The sequence below is a fragment of the Crocodylus porosus genome, unplaced genomic scaffold (genome assembly GCF_001723895.1).
Source record: "Crocodylus porosus isolate Cpor-Errol unplaced genomic scaffold, CroPor_comp1, whole genome shotgun sequence".
NCBI lineage: Eukaryota > Metazoa > Chordata > Crocodylia > Crocodylidae > Crocodylus > Crocodylus porosus.
The window spans coordinates 45428257-45435469 of record NW_017728950.1 but is presented as its reverse complement, the minus strand read 5'-3'; the positions used below and the strand labels follow the sequence as shown (position 1 = coordinate 45435469).

Below are 7213 nucleotides of genomic sequence, written 5' to 3'. Positions count from 1 at the left end.
ACCCTAGAAACTATGAAACTATGAAACACCAGGCAATGGCTGGAATGCTGCAGTCCCTCACTCGTACAATAAAGGGTTGGGATAAGGGAGTTGTCACCTAGATGTACCAGATACTAAGACCCATTCTCCACCTTTTGAGATAAATCTGTTTCAGTTCACATTTATCAGAGACCTGGATACCCTAAACTAAAACCAGACTCCCAAGACAAAGCCTTTTATCCAGGGATCCTGCAGCCATGCAAGCCCATTGTCCCCCTGTAAATAACTGTGACGTCTCCCAGACGACACCATTTACTGGGACAGTTGTGGCTAATTAGGGTTAATTGCCATTTTGGCTGCTGCTTCTGTAAATGACTGTTAATGTTGCTGCATGTGTAAATGTGTGTTTTGATACAGATGCAAACAGTGGACAGTCAGACCAAAGATGTCTATTTTTATACTTCATAGGATTAGCATTTCACTACACACTAGCAACCTGTTAAATTTGGGCATTTTGAATCTGAGCTCCCAACTCATCCCTCTTGGTTCCTGATCTGCAAAACCCTGCCCTAACCCAGACCTTCCCAGAAGACAACAAGCACTATTCCCACAACAGACAAAATACCGGGTTCTGTGTTAACTGAAAGAATGGAAGGGTGGAACTAGTAATCTAGGCATGAGCTGGATCTCAGACTGGAGGGAAAGTGTTTATAACTAGAGGTGCACTGATACATTGGTCCCATATCGTATCAGCACTGATATAAGGAAAATTGACATTATCAGCAATTGGCTTTTTTTGGCTGATGTGGAATACACATGCACCCCCTTGAGAGAGCTGGTACACCCTCTGACAGCAGTGTTCCTGCTTAGGAAACAAGCGGGGGGGCAGGCAGGAACTCTGGTGCATCCGCTGAGAGCACCAGCCAGGGGGTGGGGGTGCCAGAAGTGCTGCTGACACTTCCGGGCATGCCACTGGCACTTCTGGGTTGGTGTGATCAGCTATGGGGGCACATCTGTTCCCGCCCCCCGTCAGCACGACTGGCCGCAGGGGACCCCCCCACCCAGTTGCTGACTAGCTGCTGGGGGGCAGGTGCCATCCCCAACTCAGGAGGCACCAGTGCATGTGGCTGATAATGTCGCTGATAAATGCTCCATGCATGAGCGCAGCTACAGAGGAGCACATAGCTGGCCAGGACTGTAGCCTGGTACCATGGAGAACAGCGTCCAGCTAGTATATCTACTGTGGGGAAAGGTGCATGGAAGGGGACAGACCGAGGTCCCTGTGGAGAGGGAGGGAGTGGGCCAGGCACTGGGGCAGGTGCTGCTCAGGTGGGGTGGGGCGTGGGACAGAACAACAGCTCATCTGCGGGGTGTGGGGGCCAGTGGTTCCTGCCACTGCATGCACCCTGGGAGGGCATGGGGGCACAAGCCCCCTGAATCTGTGTGCAGGGCAAGGGCGGGCTGAGGCCAGGGGTGGCACTGGGCTCTTCCTGGCAGGGGGGCTGCACTCAGTGCAGGCTGTGGTGGTGCTAGGAGGCAGGGTTATGGTGGGGCTGCAGCCATCCCAAAATTCACCATATCCTATCCTGTAGCCTCCTTCCAGCCCTGCCATCACCTGCCCCAAGCACAGCTTAGTCCCCGCACCAGGAAGAGCCTGGCAGGCTGCCGTCATCCTGCACAAAGATCCAGGAGGCACATGCCTCCCATGCCCTCCTGGGGTGCATGCATCAGCAGGAGCTGCCTGCCCTGCACCCCCTCCTGTGGCTCCGTCCTGTGCCCCATCCCACCCTGGCTGTGCAGCACCTGCCCCAGTCCCTCTCCCTCTCTTGTGGCCGGGGCCTTGATCTGCCCCCCACCCACACCTCTTCTCTCCCCTCTCATCCCTTCCCCCACAACAGACTTAGCAGCTGGATGCTGCTCTTCATGCTGCCGGGCCGCATATCATGAGTCGGATCGGTATTGGTTGATACGGTTCATTAAAAAATTGGTCATGGGTATCAGCCAAAAAAATCTCTATTGTTGCACCACAATTTATAACTTCCCCTGCCCAGCATGTAGGAACCTGTGGATTATCAAAGCCTCACTGAACTGTGCATCAGCTTCTTAGGTGGTGCCTTTCCACTGCCTTCTGGCCCCCTTCCCAGTGAAGAGCCTTGAAAGGGCAAACTCTTAATTTTTCACCATCAGTCCAGAAATGCCCCTCCACTCCTGCTTTAAGGCTATACAGGTTGAAAGTTAATGCTTTCCTCTTGTGAACTACAGTGTGGTCCTGATCTGAGGTACTGAATGCAATGTTATGTTCTAGCAGTTGTGTGCACTAGCTGGGACTACCTATACAGATCAAGCAAAACAGCTCCAAGGTTAATGCTGCTTCATCTAGGGATAAAATTGGAGCTGTTTTGTCACATTTATATTGTTCCCACCTTGTCCACATATAACTGTTAGAATGTAACAGGTTCAGCAGCTTTCTCTCCTTTTGAAACAGCGGCAAATGTAAGTTTATCTATGTCCTCTGTGTACAGCTGGCCCTTTGAAACATTTTAATTGTGACATATGCCCACACCCAGTGAAAGACTCCATAGGTAAGGCTGTGTTGAGCTTTGTATTAAAGCAGGGCTTAACTTTTGCCTGTATGAAAATCAGTGTTTCTGATAAAGGTAAATCGTGTCTTTTTTTTTTAGATACAGATAATGCCAGATTTTCAGCTACAGTCTAAGATGGGCACAGAAAAAGGTTACTTTCTGCCAGATTCCTTGCTGAAGGTTATAGTAGGGGCCATTATGTTAGCCAGGATTCAGTGCACTGCAGAGAGAACTAAACACTTGGACTTTGCCCCCTATACAAAAAAGTGCACCCCAGAAGGGTCTTTGTCTTTATTCCTATAGTACTTAACACTTTTGTGCATTGGGAAAATTCTGGGGAGGGTGTCAGTTCAAGTGGGTCCAGGGTCTCTGTGCACAAAATAGTCAAGACATAGTTTAGAATTAGACTGTGGTTCTTGAGATTGTTAGTTAAATGCTTTTAATATTCTAGGAACTGGGAAGAACAAAACACAATCTGAAGATCAAGGGCTATCCTTTAATGTTTTTAAGGCTCTCTTTAAATAGTAAATGGTCATATTAACATCACTTAGAAAAATAAAGTCATATAATCGACAAACTGCTTTGTTGCCTTTTTAAAGTTAAAGTGTTACTTCACATTCAACATCAAATGCAGCATAGGAAATTACACAGTAATTTTTTTCCTGTTTTGTGTACACCAAAGGTAATGGACTTTGCTTTGCTCTTGCATTGAATCTACACAGTTCCTTTGACCGTTTTAATTAAGAGAAGAATTAGGCCAAAGGAATGGCTAGAAGTTGAGTAACTCAGATGTGGGTCTTTGCTTTGATATTCATTTTGTCGTAATTATAGGAAGATTGGTAAATTATGCAGACAAAATTAAAATGAGCTTGTAGGAAATGTTTATTTAAAAGATGAAAACAACTAAACAAACCAAAAATAAAACTTAATAATCATTCAAATCAGTAAAAAACTAATCAGTACAGCTGGATAAGTAGAGCACCTACGTATAAGATGCAGAGAAAGGTTTATAAGTCAAAGCATATATGAGAGTTCACAGAGAAGTTTTAAACTTAGCATATTGTATAGAACTAAACATACCAAGTACAAGAGCGTTATAGTTTACTGAGGGGTACAGTGACACAAAGTTTCAGAATAAATGTGCAATGATTTGTTTATGTTTCTGTGATCCCAAACTAGAATTATCACTTTGATTTCTATATAGTTTTGAGGTACCGTTAATAGCTTACTGTATTATTTTAGCCCCTCTTTTCTCAGTTTGCTCGGTCTTGGACTACTTGTGGTATATTATGACTCTTTCCTGCCATGTCTTGATTATTGTATGATGTTATTAGTTGGGAGGTATTATTTGTTTTCTACCACAGTAGGGCTCTGGCAACTTATGTGGGGATCCTCTTGGATTACCCCTTTTACTGTAACTCTTCTACATGGCACCCAACGCTCATCATCATTTGAAATCACAGTCTTACTTTGTTTAGGTTAGAATTGTCTTTATTTGTCAAGATTTATTTTTACATCTGTCACAGGGAGGACACAAGGGATGGACCCCGAGGGGTTAAGGGGGACCCCTGGGGGCCGGAACGCCCCGGGAAAGACAAGGAGAAAGAGAGAGTGAGGAAAAATCTCTTACCTGTAGCTGGAGCCGTGGTGAGACTGGAAGTGGCGGTGGGACCCATGTGGCTCATTAGCCGCGTCTTTTTAAAACTGTGGCCAGCTGGAGAGAGAGAGGAAGAGCCGACACAGGGAGATAAAAGGGATCATGAGCAAGGCAGAGGGGAGGAGAGCAGGAAGCGAGTCAACAGAGGAGGTACTCCTGGGACCCCTTCCTGAAGCTAGAAGAGACAGGATCGCCTCCCATGGGGCAGAAGGCTGCCTCCGAGTCCCTCAGGAAGAAGACGACAGCGGCAGGCCAGGGAGAGAAGAAGCGGGCACGCCACATCCCAATGGAGGACCCCCAGGAGAGAGTCCAGGGCATCAGAAAGCGAGTGGGGTAACCAGGGTTGGCCCCGGAGAAGATGGGATAGCGACGGGATCCTAGGTGCCGAGTCAAGAGGGATTGATACAGGTTTGATCAGGCTCCAGGGACAGCCCTAAGTGGGAGGCAGAGGGCTTAAGCAGGAACAGGGGCTGCCGGAAACAAGCCACATGGCATAAAGCTGCCCAACAGGGAATATTAAATAGCCGGAGCTGAAGAAGACTTCAAGGGTCTAATTAGCTCACAGATTACCCACCGCAAGGAATTGAAGAGGGTGGCATCCAGGTGTGGGTAGGCATAGGTCAGGGCTAGTTATGGAACTCTCGGGCTAAGCTGACCGATTTTGGGTGCAGTCAGAAGGTCACAGGTACTGTGAATATTCTTTCTTTTGTGGTTTTGGTTTCCTGCCTTTGGAGGGGTCGGAAAGTTGGTGACTTAGAGCCCTAGTGTTAACCCATTAGGAAGAAGGGCTCTGCCGTATAAAGGATCAAAACGACCGGGCAGACCCATAAAGCCTGGCTCTGATTTAGGTAATAGTGTGAAACCTAACCAGTATTTTCGGGAGAAACTAGAATACCTGCAAGTGAGGGTCAGGCTGAGGAAGATATCAACAACCCGTCGTGGCTGGGTTCAGGACGAGGTACAGGGGAGGTTGGAGCCTCGCAGAAGACTTCCACCAGAGGTCCCGGATGTGTATGAGCCCCAGTAGTCGGACTCCACCACTGGAAGAATCACTGAAGTCGTGGCAGTCTGGATTGGGGAAGAGACTACCCCAGGGAGACCAGAGGGACAGATCAAAGAACAGCCATACACATCCGAAGCTGGGTGGCACGGGACCGAATGATCGAAGCCCAAGGGGCGCAACATCCATAATCAACTCGCTGTTTGTAAGGGTATTGTTACTTCTCTCCACATCAACTACCTCTTAATATTAACTTAGATAGAATTCAATTTGGATATAATCTTAACTTCTATAATACCAACATAACCTTCTTAATCCCATTTATAACTCCCAGCATTTTATTTATTTATTGCTCTCTAGGCGTGTTCTTTCTTCCCAAGAACTCACAATATCTCAGTCTTGTTAAAGAGTAGTCATCTCCCAGTCTCTTTTATACCTGTCTTCTATAGAGCCCAAATGGCTCAAAACAAAGTCCAATTAACAGAAAAACCCAAGACCTGCTGTCACTGTAACGTGTCTGATAGCCATATTCTTCAGTGCCCTTCCTCTTGCTGTTCGAGTATTACCTTTCAAGATTTGGGGGGTTTTTTCTTTTTTCACCGGTGATTCCTAGCTTAACCAGATCTGCTCGAGATCTTCTCCCCGCTCGGGCTGGGTGCTAGAGGTTTCTTTTCATCCCCGCTCTCTTCCTGAGCTTTCCACTCGGTGACATCTTCTGACACCCTTTCCTTCTGTGCCCAGCCCCTCCCCTCTCAGGGTTGTTGTATCTTTATGGAGCAGCTGCTCCGGAAGCATCGCTCCCCTCCTGTTCTCATTTCTCTCTCCCTCTTGGACTCATTCCCTGGGGCAAGTGTTTTATTTATTTCCCATTTTTCTTCACAGTAGTCAAGCCCATTATTTTATTGACTGGATTAAAAATTAAAACCTACTGCTGTCCTAGAGACCAGTAGTGCCAGCTTCATTTGGCCCTAAAGGGTGGTTCTATGGGCCATGAATGATCAGTGCTGTCATAGATAATTAATGCTGCTGCTGCTTCCTCACCACCAAATTTCCAGATCTGTAGGGATATCTGTGGGTTGAATGACATAGCTCCATTGACTCCATCTAGCCCATGGACTATATCTTAGTCACTCGTGATCTAGACCATTCTGTTTATATGCTTGGCACTGCTGTGAACTTTTAACTTAGTTGGGCGGTAGACCATTCACCACCTTTCCTGTTTAATTCACCAAAGTACTTAAGAATGTGATTAATTGGAAACTTAACTCAGGCATGTCAAATGCATTCTGTCAGGAGGATCAAATCAGATTTATTTTTTTTTGGTCATGGGATTTGTGACCAGGCTTTTTTGAATGTCAGCAACATTTTTATTTTGTATAAATCAGCATGTAATACCATGAGAAAATAGAGAACTAATTTTTAAACTGAAATGAAGTTTTTGCTTGCTTTTTGTTGGTGATGTTTGCCCTTTTAAAAATCTGTACCTGTAACTAGAGGGTTTTCACATACAGCTCAAATGGAGGTGCAAAATTATAGACATTGAAAATTTGGCTCAAAAAATTAACTGTTTGCAACGGTGAGAATAATCTTCAAATAAATCAGGCTCCACCTCTTTGGTAAGTACATTTAAAGTGACTTGCAGTGTTTTAACAAACAAACTAAAATCTGTTTTATAGACTGAACTTATTAACTGAACTTGTGGGTAGATGTGAAAATACAAAATGCATTTTCAAACAAAGCAAATGAGCATAAACTTCTTCATTTCCCCAAGTATGAGATCTGACATCCTTGTGCTGGGTTGGTTACTCTCCTGGTGCATTTAAATTATAATTACGATGGGCATGTCTAAATGTGCATTTAAGCATACCTAAATTTAATGCGCATTAGATTAATGCGCATTAAGTGGATTTAGGTAGGCATCTACACATGCAGGCATTAAAGCACATTAACGCTGTGTGTGCACTAAAGTTGGGACTAAAGTTAGTTAAAAATAGT

General features: G+C 45.5%; 1 protein-coding gene across 1 annotated transcript in view; it reads left to right on the top strand.

Annotated features, from left to right (window-relative positions):
* Nucleotides 1-7213, top strand: part of LVRN (laeverin) — a 77913-nt gene that overhangs the window by 20491 nt on the left and 50209 nt on the right. The window lies entirely within an intron of this gene.